This window comes from Triticum aestivum, chromosome 3D (genome assembly GCF_018294505.1).
Source record: "Triticum aestivum cultivar Chinese Spring chromosome 3D, IWGSC CS RefSeq v2.1, whole genome shotgun sequence".
NCBI lineage: Eukaryota > Viridiplantae > Streptophyta > Magnoliopsida > Poales > Poaceae > Triticum > Triticum aestivum.
The window spans coordinates 297,040,601-297,060,544 of NC_057802.1; positions in this window are offsets into that span (position 1 = coordinate 297,040,601).

Genomic DNA, 19,944 nt, shown 5'->3' on the forward strand with positions numbered 1-19,944 from the left:
AGACTTTCTCAATTTCCTCAGTTCAATTTCTTCAGTCTGTTTGTCTTCATCCTGTGCTATCCTGTGTTTACGCTTTCTGTACTCTGTGTTTGTCTTCATTTCATCATGATGACCATGCCTATGTTCTGCTATGCTTACTCTTGAGTACTTATTCCGCTGCAAGTAGTTCTTCGCTAAGGAATTTCCTCACCCGCAAATTCCTCAGTGAAGAATTCATAAAAATCGCCTATTCACCCCCCTCTAGTCGATATAACGCACTTTCAGTTATTTTGGATCGTAGGGAGTATATGATTTGTTCGCCAACACATACATTGTTCCATTATTGTCGGCTTGGGGGAAATGACTGAGCTTATGCTGAATTTAAAGAAAAGCATCGTCACTCTGATAAGATGGGTCCACATCGACCTGGACTAGGTCCTTCAGAGTTTTCATGTTCCACCTTCCCCGTGAGATATCTATGATTTCCCCTATTGGTCCACCCCCTTTGGAAGATTGATTTTCAGCGTCACATTAACAAAAGCCGCGGGTAAGCTTGTGCCATGGTAGGAGAGATTCATATAGGCAGCTGGTAGAGCCACTCTTGTTAAGGCGGCCCTCATGATGTATGACGGTGCAGAAAACCGTCAGATCCCTCGGTAGGATAGCGAGAATAGTCAGAAGTACCAGAGCGGAGTTCACACAGGGAGGGGGGAGGTACCCAGGTTTGGGCCCACATGGCGAGGTAAAACCCTACATTCTGCTTCGTGGAATTTGATGTGTTCCCTAGGCTGGTGAAGAGTTGTAGCAATCGTACTTGGAGTTGAGGGCAAACTTTGCTTCATGGAATCAATTCCTACACGTTAGTTGCACAAAGGGGCAACAAGATATCCAAAAAAGATTGAGTAAAAAATCACAATACAGATTTGTCGGTGTATCGGTCCATTAAAGCCTATCGAGGTGGGGGGGTCTAATTCAACAACTATTCATGTTAATAGGTGCGTGAATAGAAGGTCGGATGGTTGTACACGAGATTGGGATTGCCCCCTAAACTTATCTCCACGCAAGTTGGGTTGTATCACACTTGATGTCATGTCATCGAATAAGTTTGTCAACAAGCCTCATACTTCCCTTGATCTCACTTTGCGTGGCTAATTGTGGGAAAAATCTCCTCTCGCAACAAAGGGCGAGACGGGTCATCTCAAGAAGTTTAGCTTTCACTCTAAGAGTTGGCTATTGGTCATAGGAGATATGGAGCTACAAGTGACCATCATGGTGTCTTTTATTGGTTCTTACCAGTGTGAAAATGGCCAGCAATATCCTTGGTAGTGAGGAAAATATATGAGTAAAAGAGATTAATTAATTCTACATCGTAAACGTGGGAGGTTGTTGACACGTCTCCAACATATCTATACTTTTTTATTTTTCCATGCTATTATATTATCTGTTTTGGATGTTTTATATGCATTTATATGCTATTTTATATTATTTTTGGGACTAACCTATTAACCTAGAGCCTAGTGCCAGTTCCTGTTTTTTCCTTGTTTTCGAGTTTCGCAGAAAAGGAATACCAAATGGATTCCAAACGGAATAAAACCTTCGCGATGATTTTTCTTGCACCAGAAGACAACCAGGAGACTTGGAGATGAAGTCCGAGGATCCACGAGGCGGCCACAAGGACGGAGGGCGCGCCCCCACTCTTGTGGGCCCCTCTTGCACCTCCTGACCTAATTCTTTCGCCTATATATTCCCATATATCCCCAAACCACCAGAGGCATCCACGGAAACACTTTTCCACCGCCACAACCTTCTGTACTCGTGAGATCCCATCTAGGGACCATTTCTGGCACCTTGCCGGAGGGGGATTCGATCCTATTCGATGAAGCGTGAGCAGTTTACCGCAGACCTACGGGTCTATAGCTAGTAGTTAGATGGCTTCTTCTCTCTCTTTGATTCTCAATACCATGTTCTCCTCGATGTTCTTGGAGATCTATTCGGTGTAATACTTTTTTGTGGTGTGTTTGCCGAGATCCGATGAATTGTGGATTTATGACCAACTTATCTATGAATCTTATTTGAATCTTCTCTGAATTCTTATATGCATGATTTTCTATCTTTGTAATTCTCTTCGAACTATCGGTTTGGTTTGGCCAACTAGATTGGGTTTTCTTGCAATGGGAGAAGTGCTTAGCTTTGGGTTCAATCTTGCGGTGTAATTTCCCAGTGACAGTAGGGGCAGCAAGGCACGTATTGTATTGTTGCCATCGAGGATAAAAAGATGGGGTTTTCATCATATTGCTTGAGTTAATTCCTCTACATCATGTCATCTTACTTAATGCATCACTCCGTTCTTTATGAACTTATAATACTCTAGATGCATGCTGGATAGCGGTCGCTGTGTGGAGTAATAGTAGTAGATGCAGAATCGTTTCGGTCTACCTGACACGGATGGTATGCCTATATTCATGATCATTGCCTTAGATATCTCCATAACTTTGCGCTTTTCTATCGCTCGACACTAATTTTTTGGCCCACCGTATTATTTGCTATCTTGAGAGAAGCCTCTAGTGAAATATATGGCACCCGGGTCTATTTTCCATCATATAAGTTTCCGATCTACTATTTTGCAATCTTTTACTTTTCGGTCTATAAACCAAAAATACCAAAAATATTTACTTTATCATTTATCTATCTCTATCAGATCTCCCTTTTGCAAGTAACCGTGAAGAGATTGACAACCCCTTTATCGCGTTGGGTGCAAGTTGTTTGATTGTTTGTGCAGGTATTCGGTGACTTGTGCGTTGTCTCCTACTGGATTGATACCTTGGTTCTCAAACTGAGGGAAATACTTATCTCTACTTTGCTGCATCACTGATGACCCACAAGTATATGGGATCAATTGTAGCTCTTTTCGATAAGTAAGAGGTCGAACCCAACGAGGAGCAGAAGGAAATGACAAGTGGTTTTCAGCAAGGTAATGTTTGCAAGTGCTGAAATTGTCAGTAACAAAGTAGTTTGATAGCAAGATAATTTGTAACGACCAAGTAACGATAATAGTAGCAGAAGTGCAGAAAGGTAGCCCAATCCCTTTGAGGCAAAGGACAGGCCAAAACAATCTCTTATGATAAGCAAAGCGTTCTTGAGGGTACACGGGAATTTCATCTAGTCACTTTCACCATGTTGGTTTGATTCGTGTTTGCTACTTTAATAATTTGATATGTGGGTGGACCGGTGCTTAGGTGTCGTTCTTACTTGAACAAACCTCCTACTTATGATTAACCCTCTCGCAAGAATCCGCAACTACGAGATAAGTATTAAGAATTAATTCTAACCATAGCATTAAACTTTTGGATCCAATCGGTCCCTTATGGAATAGCGTATAAACTGGGGTCTAAGCTTCTGTCACTCTCACAACCCATCATCTAATTGCTACTCCACAATACATTCCCTTAGGACCAAATACAGTGAAGTGTCATGTTGTCGACGTTCACATGACACCACTAAGGGAATCACAACATACATACTATCAAAATATCGAACACATATCACATGATTACTTGCAACATGATTTCTCCCATGACCTCAAGAACAAAAGTAACTACTCACAAATGATAATCATGCTAAAGATCAGAGGAGTATTAAATAGCATATTGGATCTAAACATATAATCTTCCACCAAATAAACCATATAGTAATCAACTACAAGATGTAATCAACACTACTAGTCACCCACAAGCACCAATCTATAGTTTCGGTAACAAGATTGAACACAAGAGATGAACTAGGGTTTGAGATGAGATGGTGCTATTGAAGATGTTGATGGATATTGCCCTCCCCAAGATGGGAGAGTTGTTGGTGATGATGATGACGATGATTTGCCCCTCAGGGAGGGAAGTTCCCCCGCGGAATCGCTCCGCCAGAGGGCAAAAGTGCTCCTGCCCAAGTTCCGCCTCGAGACGGCGGCGCTCCGTCCCGAAAGTCCTCTCCTTATTTTTCTAGGTCAAAATGACCTATATACCAGAAGATGGGCACTGGAGGTGGGCCTGGGTGAGCACAACCCACCAGGGCGCGCCCAGGTGGGTTGTGCCCACCTGGTGGGCCTCCTCTGGTACTTATTTGCTCCAATATTCATCATATATTCCATAAAAAATCTCCATGAAGTTTTAATTTGTTTGGAGTTGTGCAGAATAGGTAGCCTGACGTAGCTTTTCCAGGTCTAGATTTCCAGCTGCCGGAATTCTCCCTCTTTGTGTGTACCTTGCAAATTATGAGAGAAAAGGCATTAGAATTACTCCAAAAGGCATTATTATGCATAAAAACATCATAATAATAGTAGGAAAACATGATGCAAAATGTACGTATCAACTTCCCCAAGCTTAGACCTCGCTTGTCCTCAAGCGAGAACCGAAATCGAAAAACATGTCCACATGCTTAGAGAGAGAGAGAGAGAGGTGTCGATAAAAACAAAATACGGACATAGAAGCATCATGTTCATTATTATTACAGCAACAAACTTAAACTTAAGACTCTTATCATAGAACTTTTATCATAGACTTCTCATGAATAAGTGACAATTCATCACACTATTGAAGTATAAAGCAAAAAATCTATTAGGAACGAACAAACTATGTTCTCAGTCAACTTTACAACTACAATTCATCATATTTTCAGGAAGGGTCACGTATCGGAGCCTCTAGGCAAGTCCACATACTCAACCATCATATAGTCTTCTATGATTGCTAACACTCACCGCATACACATGAGCAAAACATTTCAACCGGACACATAGAAAGATAGGGGCTTATAGTTTCGCCTCCCAACGTATTCACCTCAAGGGTGATGTCAACAATAATAACTCATGCTACCCATATTCAACTGGACATATGTGCCTAGATCTTTCCTCACCACATGATGCTTGCCAAAGGAGAAAAATAAAAAGGAATAGAGAGAAAGACGCTTTGCATAAAAGTATATACATAAAAAGTATAAGATAGGCCCTTCGCAGAGGGAAGCAGAGGTTGCCATGCGCTTATTTGTTTGTATGCTCAACCCCTTACTGCAAAAGAACGTCATATTGTATTGCCCCTTGTGATAGCGACCTTTATTATGCCGTCTGTCACTTTTATTCTTCACCATCACAAGTTCATACAACGCTCAATTTTCTCTTACACTAAATGATCTCACACTTGTAGAAGCAATTTTTATTGCCTTATTGCACCAATGACAACTTACTTTGTGACGCCCCCGATTCAATCGTACACTAATCATACACGCAAACGTGTACGATCAAGATCAGGGACTCACGAGAAGATATCACAACACAACTCTAAAAAATAAAATAAGTCATACAAGCATCATATTACAAGCCAGGGGCCTCGAGGGCTCGAATACAAGAGATCGATCATAGACGAGTCAGCAGAAGCAACCACATCTGAGTACAGACATAAGTAAACAAGTTTGCCTTAAGAAGGCTGGCACAAACTGGGATACAGATCGAAAGAGGCACATGCCTCCTGCTCGGGATCCTCCTAAACTACTCCTGGTCGTCGGCGGCGGCCTGCACGTAGTAGTAGGCACCCTCGGTGTAGTAGGGGTCATCGTCGACGGTGGCGTCTGGCTCCTGGGCTCCAGCATCTGGTTGCGACAACCGAGAGGAATGGAAAGGGGGAAAAGAGGGGGGAAAACAACCGTGAGTACTCATCCAAAGTACTCGCAAGCAAGGATCTACACTACATATGCATGGGTATCTGTGTAAAGGCGCAATATCGGTGGACTGAACTGCAGAATGCCAGAATAAAGAGGGGGATAGCTAGTCCTGTCGAAGACTACGCTTCTGGCAGCCTCCATCTTGCAGCATGTAGAAGAGACTAGATGGTAAGTTCACCAAGTAGCATCGCATAGTATAATCCTACCCGGCGATCCTCTCCTTGTCGCCCTGTTAGAGAGCGATCACCGGGTTGTATCTGGCACTTGGAAGGGTGTGTTTTAGTAAGTATCCGGTTCTAGTTGTCATAAGGTCAAGGTACAACTCTGGGTTGCCTGTTATCGTGGACACGGCTATTCGAATAGATCAACTTCCCTGCAGGGGTGCACCACATTACCCGACATGCTCGATCCCCTTTGGCCGGCCACACTTTCCTGGGTCATGCCCGGCCTTGTAAGATCAACACGTCGCAGCCCTACCTAGGCACAACAGAGAGGTCAGCACATCGGTCTAAATCCTATGGCGCAGGGGTCTGGGCCCATCGCCCATTGCACACCTGCACGTTGCGTGGGCGGCCGGAAGCATACCTAGCCTCCTTAATACAAGAGCAGGCGTTCCAGTCCAATCCGGCGCACGCCGCTCAGTCGCTGACGTCGCGAAGGCTTCGGCTGATACCACGACGCCGGTTGCCCATATCTTGTCCCACGTGGCGGTTAGTGCGTATAAGGTCAACGACCCAACTCAGATCAAATACCAAGATCTCGATAAGCATGTTATTATGAAATAACCGCGAACGCCGACCAGGGCCCGGTCCACCTCTCCCTAGGTGGTCTCAACCTGCCCTGTCGCTCCGCCACAAAGATCCACACAGAGGGCCGTCAGGACAAATATCCTTTCAGCCCCCAATCCGTGAATCACTCGCGGGTACTCTACGAGCCGACCCGACTTTAGTCACCACAAGTATCATACATTATGTAAATAAGTATATACCCGTGATCACCTCCCGAGTGATCACGGCCCGATAGTATAGCATGGCAGACGGACAAGAATGTAGGGCCACTGATGGAATACTAGCATCCTATACTAAGCATGTAGGATTGCAGGTAAAGGTAACAACAGTAGTAGCAAGGACAGGCTATGCATCAGGATAGGATTAACGGAAAGCAGTAACATCTACACTACTCTAATGCAAGCAGTAGAGTAAGAATAGGCGATATCTTGTGATCAAGGGGGGGGGCTTGCCTGGTTGCTCTTGCAAGAGAAGGGTTCATCGTCAATGTAGTCGATCACAGGGGTACCGACAGCGGTCTCGGGGTCTACCGGAAAAAGTAACGGAGGGGGAACACAATAAATAACAGAGCAATCAAAGCATCACAAAGCATAACATGACAAACCAGAATAACCAATTATAATTGTGTTCTCAGCTGGAATGCTGAACTAAACCATGTAGTGTACTAGCCAGCTGAAATTCTTGTGCATTCCACTAAATTTAAGCACCGCTATTTGCAGAAATAAGCAGACCACAAGGCCTCTTGTCCGCGCACCTGTCCAAAAAACCGCCATGCAGCCGTGCCAGCTAGTCCTCGGTCCATTGATGAACTGGTAGAAAGTGCATTCCGGACTAGGATGCAGTTGTTTTCGCTCGTCCCTACACTACAATCAGGAAGTAAAACGTACGAATCAACTTCTTTTATATTGCGTTGGTCATTCTACCTAGTAACTACCAATGTAGGAATACCTGGAAGACGGGTGGTTAGACGACGGCAACGAGGGATAGCCATCTCATTTTGCGTAGTTCTACTAAAACTGAGGTGTGTGCTTTTGATTGCGCGTATAGAAACGATACGGAGACAGACATCCTGAAATGGTATGGAGACAGACATCCCTGTTTGCGCAAATACGAAATACGGTTATTTAAACAGTGACAGATATTTGCATTGGCGTATGATTAACAACATCATCTATTGTGTTATAATTGGCACTAGATTGACAGTATGAAAGTGTCCTTAAGTAAGTAGCATCACATCACATCAACACTGCCACTAGATTAACGTGCAGAACAATAGCATTAGTATTACTGTCATGAGAGTAGCACATGGTCAGTAAATGTGCAATCAAATTTGTGCAGTTCCACTGGGATGAAGCAATGTTAGTGGTGTGAGATTTAAGTGTAACTGCAAAAACACAATTCATGGGAAATAAAGCAAGACGGAAGCACTTCATAAAATGGTGGCATTGCTTCAATTTATCAACGGCACTAGACCATTACTTATAGTGACAATAGGTGGCATTGCTTAATGCTTCGTGTGATTTTACATTAACGGCAGCGATATGAGCGTAGGGACACCAGTGGCATAAAGTGGTGAGGCAGATGTGGTTGCCGAGAGCGGCAAACACTCAGGCAGCATGTTTGCATTTGTCCCATTTTTTATCTCCTCGGCGACATTTTCCTATGTGAGCACAGGAAATCTAAACCTGCTCATTCTCATTTGTGTTGTCCCCCAACACCCATCACTTTCTTTCCTTTTTCAACCAAGAGATAGGTCCACTTCCCCCCACCCTTCGCCATCCACCATGCTTTCTTCTCTTTTCAACCAAGAGACCGGTTGGGTAGCCAGTATCTAGTACTTTCCCCCGTTTCCTCTTAGAACCAAGTCCTAGATTCATGCTACAGCTTTCCCACTTTCTTCCTGTTTAAACCAACTCTTAAAGTCTAGGTGGCTTTGGAACAGCGGACGAAAGTAGAAAAAGATCCACACGAAGCCAGGCGGGGAGCTGGGGCAGTAGAGCAAGGCAGGTTTCAAAGGAATATATACCTGAGGGTCGTCGGCATGTGGCAAAGACGGTGTCGGGAGGCCGCATCTTGGCTACAATACCGCAGGGAGGAAGAAGGGGTCGGAGGCCCTCCGGAGCCGGTGCTCTCTCGGAGAGAACGGCACGGCCGCCAATCAGGACGCGCGGGCAGCCGTTGGTCTCCTTCCTCGACGCCGATGACAGCGTGAACAATGCACCTACACCCCTGCCCCGGTCGAGATTGTCCGGCCGGATTTGTGACCAGCCGTGAGCTGAGAGAGAGTGTGGCCACCTATGTCTTGCTTAGATCTAGAGAGCATGAGAGAGTGAACGAGAGGAACCCTAGTAAAGCAAGCGCTAAGGCTCCTGCTTATATATATAGTGGAGTGATTTTGTTGTAGCAGCTTCAAAAAAATGTGCTCCTACGTGTACCCGCGAGTGGGTGTGAGAGAACTAGTGCGTGCGTGCACCTCTTCTCTTCGTGAGAGTACAATATACTATGCCCAAAGAATGTTCGCCACAACAGTAATAGTATAAGTGTGTGACGTGTGAGCTAAAATAAAATGTGCGTGACATCTTTTGTTTTTTAGAAGTTCTGAGGGTAGGGTGTGAAGAGCACATATGTGTGTGACGTCTACCTGCAGATAGACGGTGGGTGCGAGAGGACTCGGGAGGGTGTGTGTGCATGAGAGAGAGGGGGGCACGTATCAATGCAATGCATGTGTCCGTAAATCATTATCCGACAAACGTTCGCCACAAGCCTTTCCCTGACGAGCGCCGTAAGAACCGTTAGATCAGCATCCGACAGTGGCAGTTTTGCCATGTCATTTAACAGAACAACCACTCCTCCTACACACAAATCTTCCACGTGAGTGTTAGCAACTGCCGTATGCTCCCTCCGTTCCAAAATGCAGTGCATATAGCTTTATTGACAATTTGAACCTCGCAAACTTTTACCGAGTTTTCGTGTACCAAATTGCACATGTAGAATACCATGTATATATCATTTCATTCATTTTCGAGAGGTAACTATAAAGATGGGGGAGGAGTCTACAAAGAAAGACCATCGTATCACCTGCAGGAATTTCAACCATCCTTTGGTGTGGAGGAATATCATAGGAACTCTATATGATATGATTTTTATATGATTTTTTCCTTTAGAGCCAATTGGTTCATAGGTATAGATTCATATACTCCACATTTCAAAGGAAATAAACATGATATCATTTCTATAGCTTTAGAGCCACTTGGTTCATATGAATGGATTCCTATACTCCCATAATTTCAAAGGAAAATAAACATTAGCGTATATTCAATAGAAAAGTTCCTACGATATGAACCAAATTACATCTCTTTTCTAATCCCTCCTCATAGGAATTGAGATACATGTCATCTCTAGATTCAATAGAAAAGTTCCTATGATGTGAACCAAATGACATCTCTTTTCCAATCCCTACTCATAGGAATTGAGATACTCCATGTCATCTCTTCCCCTACAACTTCCATGTATACATCTTCTATTCCTAAATAGCTAGTACAACCCACTAGTAGCTTTTTTCCAAGACATGCAACTATGGCACAAGAACTATATAGTGTGCGAATAACTTGAAAGATGGTCGCTGGATGAAGCTAATCCAACAGTGCAGAGATGGCAAATCCGAGCACTACTGGCCGTTGGATATCATCAACATTCCACCAGATCTACCACATGTACAATTTAGAAGACTCCATGGTTAAACTTAAGCATAATGGACAAACCTCAAAACACAAGCATTTCTCCTTTGTTCTAGAATCTTCCGTATCATAATTGATTTTTTTCTAAATGAATTGACATTATTTGTTTTTAACTTTATGCTTTACAATGCACAACCCCATGAGTCTTAACATTTTTATAAAACTAATTGACTTCGAATGAGATGAACTATAAGAACTAAACGAACATCTACATCATGCATATATGACTCAAAGCTTTACATGCTAGAGCGTGTATTTATTCATAATTTGGTTTCGAAATCTCATGCGTTCAATGCATGTGTACCTTACTAGTTTTGAGTAGAGTAGCAAATTTCACGCAGCCCCGGGTATATCAAAATGCAGGGCCCATGCATCATTGCCTTTCGGTCGAACCTACGTCAATAATTTTTTGTACGTACTATATCTCCACTGGTCCCCGAACCCAAAATGCTGCCTCGTTCCCCTAAAACCAAGCGGCCCACACATATTTAAGGCGTTGACTCGAACTCAATCCCTCTCCCGTTTACTACAACATGGCCCCGCACGCCGTAGTAGTACTCCTACAAACCCTACCGCCGCACGCATCATCGGTTTTCTTCAAGAGGACGAGGGAGAAGCCGATTTGTAGTGGAGGCGAAAAAATGATCTGTAGTGGAGACCCCTACCCTAGGGTGCCCTAGGTAGCTGCTGGACGCATCATTGGTTTTCTCTTTTCTTTATGCTCTTGCGCCGTAGAGTGAAATGATGGTTACTTCGTCCGTCCATCTTAATGCGGGAAAGGTGGGGCTTTGTGTTTTGACCCCTCATCGCTCATTTTCTACTACTGCGGCACTATGACCGGGGTGCCTCCAATTCCAACCGCTGCTCCGAACTGTAATTTGGTGCATTGCATGTGGAACAAGACGGTGGATGAGCCACATGTCGGCCAAAGGGGTCATGTTAAGTGTGTCGCCATTTCGTATGCGGACTGACCCTGCTTGAGTTGCTACGCCAACACGACAGGTGCAGCCTACCACTTGGTTTTGCTCCTTGGTGAATCCCGACTACATTGATCTAAAAAGATACGTACTGAACTACCCTCTCTGTCTCGTTTTTTAGGTGTCTCAGTTTATAGGGCGTGTACGTAGTTCTAGGTCATCCATTTGACTAACTAAATATGCGTTACTATGTCACAAAAAGTATATCATTGGATTATTAAGCGGATGTACTTTCTAAACATATACTGTTCATCACATATATAGCCAGTTAAATTCTCAACCTAGAATGACGTGCAAGTAGTAAAAATGAGGTGATTTTACCGAGCGATCGGCAGGGGAGCATGGCCTGTCATGCGGGCCCACGTGTCATGATGTACCAAGGCGATGCACGTGTCCCTCTTGAGGCAGAAGCAATACTACGTGGTTTGAGATGATGGTGAACTGAAGTGTGAAATAATGGTTGCTTCGTCCGTCTGGGAAGGTGCGGCATTGTGATTTGACGTCTCATTGCTCATTACTACTACTACTGGGCGGTACGACTGGGGTGCGTCCCCCTGCTGTTCTGCACTGTTATTTGGTGCTTGACACATCGACCCGGTTGCTATATGTCCCACATGTCAGCGATAGGAAGTGCAGAATTCATGAAAGCGAGCGTCGACGGAGGAGTACAAGACACGGCTTGGGTTTTTGCTGCTTCGCACGATCCATCGATACAAACCCGGACTAAAAAAGGCGAGGGCGGGTCTTTTCCCGCGCGGCAGGCAGGGGAGTTTGGCATAGTCTGTTCGAGGCAAGGAGGCAGGAAGGGAAACAAGCAAATAAAGGATGAGCGACTTAGTTTTTGGAAAATCTGATTTTACGGAGTACATACCCACTAGGGTTTATATGGCTCATCTAAAAAACATTCGTTTTTCCGTTTTATAAGTCTCAATTCTACTACTAGTAGTAGTACCATCACATGTTGGATTTCGAGGTGCGTTAGATCACCCGATGCAAGCAGTGTCAAGAGAAAACTCACCAATGCATGTAGAAGTTCATGGAAATTTAGTGGTCATTCATGCATTCGTTCTAATTAATGCCTCGGTAAACATAACTTCTTGAGAAAAACGAGCGTACTAATTACTTGTGCAAACTAGGAGTACGAAATTAATTCGACCACTCACCGTCTACCTTGGTTGGAGAGATTTTGAAATTGAGCCATAAACTGGAAAGGAGGGAGTAGTAACTTTTGTCTCGATTACTATTTGTGGCCTTGTATAGATGCAAAATGTATTTTTTTATAGTGGCCTTGTATAAGTAAATGGAGGGAGTACTAAAGGACATATATATTCCAAACAATATGATAATATCTCTAACCAAGGTAGTACGGACGAGGAGTAAACAGAGGGAGTAGTAAAATTTTCTCCTCGTCCTGCAAGCCACCGCGCGCGTGGGCGAGGGAGCGGGCGTAAGGCGTACAATACTACTACTAGTAAGCAAGCTTCACCTCATCCTGCGAGCCACTGCGCCCGTGGGCGGGGGAGACGGCGTACTAAGAAAGCTTCTCCTCGTTCTGCGAGTTGACGGGACACATCAAAAGTACTCCAGTGTATAGAGCCTTGCCTCTAAGGTAGGCCCCACATGGTTTGCCTCTTTTTTAACATAACGCGTCAAGTCACAATTTGTTTGTTCACCCGTGGTAGACGATCCTCCCTCCACCAAGTGGACAACCAGTACACGGTCAAATTACCACGTGGGCTGCCTTTTCGTACAGAAATGAGCTCCACCGTGTACCCGCGCGGGTGTGGTTGGGAAAGAGACGGGAGTACGTGCGCCGTGCGTGCACCTCTTCTCTTCGTGCACATCCCCCACCTACGTGGGTGTGTGAGAGAGATACAAACCTAGACAAATGGCTTGTGCAAAATAACTACTCTTCGTAAGCCATTGTAAGAGTGGACAAAATGGTGAAGGAGGAGATAGGGGAGCGGCGGAGGTGTGCGATTCTTGGCCGGCGTTTGGCCTCGTTTAAATATGAGATTAAATAGACGGCGGATGGGAGGAGCTCGGCCGGCGTTGCGTTTAATGCCGGCCTGGTCATGAACGGACGTGTGTCCAGAGTGGGTTTCTCGGCTTCCACACGGGCGGGTTTCATGGAGGCGTTAGAATGCGGCAAGGAGGCGTGTTCAGCCGGGCGTGCAGCGAGTGGCGCCCTCGACTCTGACGTAGGACACCACGCCGTTCTTCCACTGACGTGTGGGATCTTTGGGTACATGGCCTGCATGTCAGTGACCCAACGCAGGCAGCGCACAGCAGAGGAACCTTTGGTGGGCCAGGGCGGTCAGAAGCGGGCATTTCATAAACCGATGATTGTTCATTGAGTGTGACGTCATCCTTTTCATGTAGATAAGCCTACTATGTTGATAGTCCGTTCGATACGTTGTGATTCATAAAGACCGCTGCAAACATCAATGTTCTGCTTATCACAGATAAGATTGATTAATAACCGTAACAATCCATGTCCTTAACAAAGGGTGCATGCACGTATAGGTTGAGCATGTGTCTTGCGTCGTGTGCTGTGTCCATGCAGGCGTGCGAGTGTTGCGTGCGTGCAAGGGTACGTTTCAGTGTTGCATGCATGTGTGCGTACGTGCGTGTGTTCGTGAGTGCATGTGTACGTGTCAGTGTTGCACGCCTGCATGCGTGCATGTGTTCGTTATGTGTACGTGTCAGTGTTGCACGCCTGCATGTGTGCGTGTCTTGCGTGCGTGCATGTGTACGTGCGGGGTGAGGCTACACGTCAGTCGACTGACTTTTTCATCTTTGGTCATTAGATTTTCCAGCCGTTGGATACGAAATCAATGGCCTGCAGTTTATCATCAAACTCCACCCCCCGAGCCGCCAGCCACCACCGGCCGAACCGCCGGCCCCCGCCGCCCGCAGCCGGCCCGCGCCGCCACGCCCGCCCCGAAACCACTCCCCACCGCCAATCCGCCGCCGCACTGGCCATCCCTCTAGGCCCCCGCGCCGAGCTTTTTCTCCGGCAATCCCCACCCCACCGCCCAATCAACGCGTCCCCCACCGCCGACGACTGCTAACCAGAGATCTCATGACTTCGAGTACCCACCGACCACTAATTTATTACCATTTTTGTCCTTCATATACGCGCTAACGGGTGGGCCCTATGGTAATGTGCGCTGCTGAATGTGGACCGTTTGACTGGTCAATTGATTGTGTCATCAACAAATTACGGAGCTGTATGGTGAGCCAGTGACCGTATGATCACCCTAAAATGTATTTTATTAACATAGTATAGACTCAAACTACCATTTCTTTCTTTCATATACGGGCTGACAGGTGGGCCCCACCATCACGCGCCCCGATGGTGCAACACTAGTTGCGCCACGTGGAACGTTTGACTGGTCAATTGATTGTGTCATCAACAAAATACGGAGTTGTACGGGTGAGCCAGTGACCGTATAATCATGACATGTATTTGTTTAACACGGTACAGACGCAAGGGCTCATATATACGTGCAAGCACTCACCGCTATAAGCGCACACACGCAGACCCTACCCCTATGAGCACCTTCGAGAGAGTGAGCCAGCATATGATCTTGAGATTTTATGAAGTCACCATAGGTTCCTCGTAGTCGAGTGGAACGTCTCCTCCCACTGAACGCACATCGCCGGAAAATACTTAAATTAACCTAGGATAAATGCGAGCACCGGGACTTTAACCCTGGTGGGCTCGAGAAACCACTGTCCTCCTAACCATCCAACCACATGTTGGTTAGCACGACAAAATGTATGTGGTGATCGTGATGAGCTTATTCTGAAGTCCAGTGACCATATCATGCTTTCGCTTCAAATATAATGACCGTAAGTGTCGTCAACAAAATACGAAGCACGCATCAAATGCAAAGTCCGTCAGTGTCATCAAGAAAATACGGAGACGTATCGTGAGCTATACCGTATGATCACCACGAGAATGTATACGGTGACCGTAATGAGCATATTCTGAAGTATAGTGACCGTATAGTGCTTTAGCTTGTAATACAGTGACCGTCACGCGTGAATGTGTTGTGGGCATGCATACTTTTAGAGGGCCGAGAGATAGTTTGTGTGCGTACGTGAAAGTGGTGTAGAAAGAGGGGATGTCTGGTGGAGACAAGGAGAGATATGCCCTTCGTTTCTCTTTCCCTTGACTAATATTTTAGGAGAATATATAAACATTCACAATGCAGAACAAATATTTTTGGATGCACCATGCAATTAACTTTCATGTGTAACATTGTACTATTGTATATACTTATTTTCTTAGTGGCCGATTGCGTGTGTGGTGTGGTGGGCACATCATTTCTAGTTGTGGTGGGTCAACATGAGGACTCATGGGTCGGTTCCATCCTGCGCCACATAGGTTGGATCGAGATGCGTTATACGGAGACCCATGTGGAGGACTCGGCGTACAACACGAAGCTAGCTACCAGAGTCACGGAGGACTCTATCCCCACTGATGATAAGCCGACTATATATGATTTGTAACCCTAGGCCCCGAGTATGTTATAGAATCTTGGGGGCTAGTTCGTCGATAGTATACACACACGCACAATGCCTGGTATTCACGTGTACTTTGTACACACCCCTATCACTAATATACAGTACCAGGAGTAGGCTTTTTCCTCAACTGCAAGGGTCCGAACTAGGGTAAAACTTTGCCTCGTATTACCATTCAGCTTAATAGTTATTAGGTATATCCTACCGAATGATATGATGGAATCATATCTACCAACTACTAAGAGAGAGGTGTGTCTAGGGGGGGCAATGTGTGCGAGAGGCCTAAAGATAATGTGCTTGCGGGAGACACATAGGCACATATATGTGCGTATAGAGGGCTAGTAGAGACCGTGCGTGTGTATATATGCATGTGAGAGAAATAGTGTTTTCCAACTGAGATTAGTGAAAAGAGTGGTACATAGTAGTCAGAAAGAGAGAGAGATACAGAGAGAGCATGTGTGTGAGACTCCCCGACACCCCGAGAGAGATTGTGAGCATGTGTGAAAGAGAAATGCTGATGCATAGAATGTGTGTGCACTTATGCGGTAGATAGAGAGATATATCGCGCGTTTGTGAGAACGGGCCGAGGCATAGTGCATCTACGTGTAAAAGGCGGTTCTATGCATTAAATTAAAATATAAATGGCATTATTATTTTTGGATGAGATCATGAATTTTGCAAATTGCGTATGGACGAAAATCGTTCTATCAGACACACATACTCTATTGAATTCTAGCATGTGCATGAAAGTGCGTTATATCGACTAGAGGGGGGGTGAATAGGCGATTTTTATGAATTCTTCACTGAGGAATTTGCGGGTGAGGAAATTCCTTAGCGAACAACTACTTGCATTGGAATGAGTACTCAAAAGTAAACATAACAGAACACAAGCATGGTCATCATGATGAAATGAAGACAAGCACAGAGTACAGAAAGCGTAAACACAGGATAACACAGGATGAAGACAAACAGACTGAAGAAATTGAACTGAGGAAATTGAGAAAGTCTTCAGTCAAAGTCTTCAAACACAGATATGAACAAGTGCACAACACAGTATGAGGAAATGAAAGAGTTGAGGAAATAGAACCAGTAAGCTTGGTGAAGACAATGATTTGGTAGACCAGTTCCAACTGCTGTCTCAGTTGTACGTCTGGTTGGAGCGGCTAGGTATTTAAACCTGAGGACACACAGTCCCGGACACACAGTCCTCACCGTATTCTCCTTGAGCTAAGGTCACACAGACCTCGCCCAATCACTCGTGGTAAGTCTTCAGGTGACTTCCAAACCTTCACAAACTCGGTCACTCGGCGATCCACAATTCCTCTTGGATGCTCTAGACCATGACGCCTAACCGTCTGGAAGAAGCACAGTCTTCAAAGGTAACAAGCGTCGGATCCACGCAGGATCAATCTCTTCAGTGATGCTCAATCACTTTGGGTTTGTAGGTGTTTGGGTTTGGGTTTTCCTCACTTGATGATTTTCGCTCAAAGTCCTCGGAGGATGGGATGCTCTCAAATGACAAGTGTCAGTTTCTCTCGGAGCAGCCAACCAGCTAGTGGTTGTAGGGGGCGGCTATTTATAGCCTAGGGAGCAGCCCGACATGATAAGACATAAATGCCCTTCAATGATATGACCGTTAGGTGGGTAGATATTTTGGGACAGCTGGCGCGTAGCACAGCAACGGTCGGAATTTGAGTATCAAATTCCTCAGGGCTATCATGTTCCTCACTGTGTAGGCAATCCGCACTGGCGAATTCCTAACTCTTCAGTCAGAACTAATTCCTCAGAGACCAGAAGAGCTTCGTCTCTGTCACTGAAGAATATGACTGAACTGTATGAGATTTCCAATGGCTTCACTCGAAGGGATTGGTAGGTGTAGGATTTTGAGTTGAGCATCACTTGGAAATTTTTCCTTAGTATTTCCTCGACCCCCTTTAACAGTACGGTGTTTCCTATGACTCAAGAAAGAGAACATGAAACTACTAAAACAAAAGTCTTCACGCTTCATGTTCCTCGAATGGATACCTAGTCTTCAAAGTCACACCAATTTCTTCACTTTCAAAGTCTTCAGAAATCCAAAGTCTTCAGTCGAAGAACTTCATTTTTAGGGGTCGACTTTCTCTGTAAATATCAAACTCCTCATAGACTTATAGACCTGTGTACACTCATAAACACATTAGTCCCTTAACCTATAAGTCTTCAATACACCAAAATCACAAAGGGGCACTAGATGCACTTACAATCTCCCCCTTTTTGGTGATTGATGACAATATAGGTTAAGTTTTCAACGGGGATAATCATATGAAGTGTAAATACTGATAATGAGGAATTTGATTGCAAGATATAGAAGAACTCCCCCTGAAGATGTGCATAGTGAGGAATTTGCTTTTGAAGCAATGCACACTTGAAGAGTAGTATCATGGAGATCTCCCCCTATATCTTGTAATTCATACACGCATTTGACATATAATATGAAGAATTTGAAATGCATGATGAAATATGGTGACTGATGTAATTCAGCATGCGTGCATTAACATTAATGAGGAATAAGCATGCAGAAAACACAGCAAAAGTATCAGGCCACCATAGAGTTTAAGTTTACAACTCGATCCAGCAAAGTCATCAGAAGAACGAGAGTTGTAACTTAGCAAAAAAAACGCCCATATAAGATAGACCCGCTTGAAGACTAACTCAAATTTCTCCCCCTTTGTCATCGAATGACCAAAAGGATCGAAAAATGAGGACTAACGCCCCTGAAGAATATCATGTTGATGGAGGAGCGCCAGCGTTGTTGGGGTCGTTTGTTGTTGTAGGGCCTGCCGCAGTGTCGTCCAAGTCTTCATGCTCGTCGGTGTCGCGTGATGAAGAACAGGAGCTGGCCACCAAGGAAGGAACCTTGACCTTCTTGTATTTCTTCGGTGGAGGTGCAGACCAGTCAAAGTCCTCCTTGAGACCCATTTGCTTCAGATCTTCTTCACCATATAGATGTGACAGAATAGCCCAGGTGCGACCGAAGACTTCATGGAGGTAGTAATGGTTTTTCTTCACCGCATTATGTGTAGCAGTCATGTTGTGAAGAATAGAACCAAACTGACACTTAACCCATTTATGGTTTCAATCCACCTTCTGGTGAAGACTAAAAAGCAGCTCACGATCAGTCATCACTCTTGGAGCTGTGGCTTGAGGATTTGGCTTGGATGCATTAGCAGCAGAATCATGAGTGGCAGAGTCATCATTGGTGGAATAAGATGCAGCTTTGCGAAACTAACCATCCAATGGACGAATGCCTTCATCAATAATAGCTAGTGCTTTGCCCTTTTCATCAGCTGAGGAATAAGTCCGCTTGAGGACTTCAATTGGGGGCAAGTAGCTGAGGTGATTCTGAAAATCAGCCTTGTAGTTGAGTGAAGACCTTGTTCTGAGGAATCTCATAATCCAAGGAGCATAAGGCTTCAACTCAAATGGAGAGAGTGCAACATTTGCCAGAGTCCTCATGAAGAAATCGTGATAGTTGACAGGAATGCCATGCATGATGTTGAATAGCAGCTTCATGATGCCAATGACTTCCTCATCAGACGAGTCGTGGCCTTTGATCGGACTCATTGTCTTTGTCAGAATGCGATAGACAGTTCTTGGCACATAGAGCAATTCCCTCACGAGGAATTTGGTCCTTGTTGCTTGACCAGGCTTCAGAGGCTTCATAAGAACTTGCATATAATGGGCAGTGAGTTCAGGCTCTTGGTACAGGCAACGAGCTCCTTCAGGTGGAGGACTGATTGGCAGGGCATGAAGCAATTCAGAGGCCGGTGCTTTATAATGAGTGTTTTCAGTCATCCAGTCCAACACCCAAGTATTGATATCGTCAGCGTCACCTGTGATGTGCAGTGTTGCGTAGAATTGAAGAATAAGCTCTTCATTCCAATCTACAATGTCAGAGCAAAAGTTGAGGAGGCCTGCGTCATGAAGCACACTTAGGACAGGAGAGAAGCACGGCAGGGATTCCATGTCCACATGAGGAATGTGCTCGTGGTCGAAGACTTTATCCTTGTTGAAGAGTAGTGAAGAATAGAAGTTGGCCTGGCTGGCAGTCCAGAAGCGCTTCCTTCTAAGACGAGCAGAGTCATAAGGATTATAGTCAGTGAAGAACACGTGCTCGCCGAAGAAGTCATCAGCCTTGAATTTCTGCTTCTTCGAGAATGGATCCTTTGGCTTGGGCTGAGGAGTATC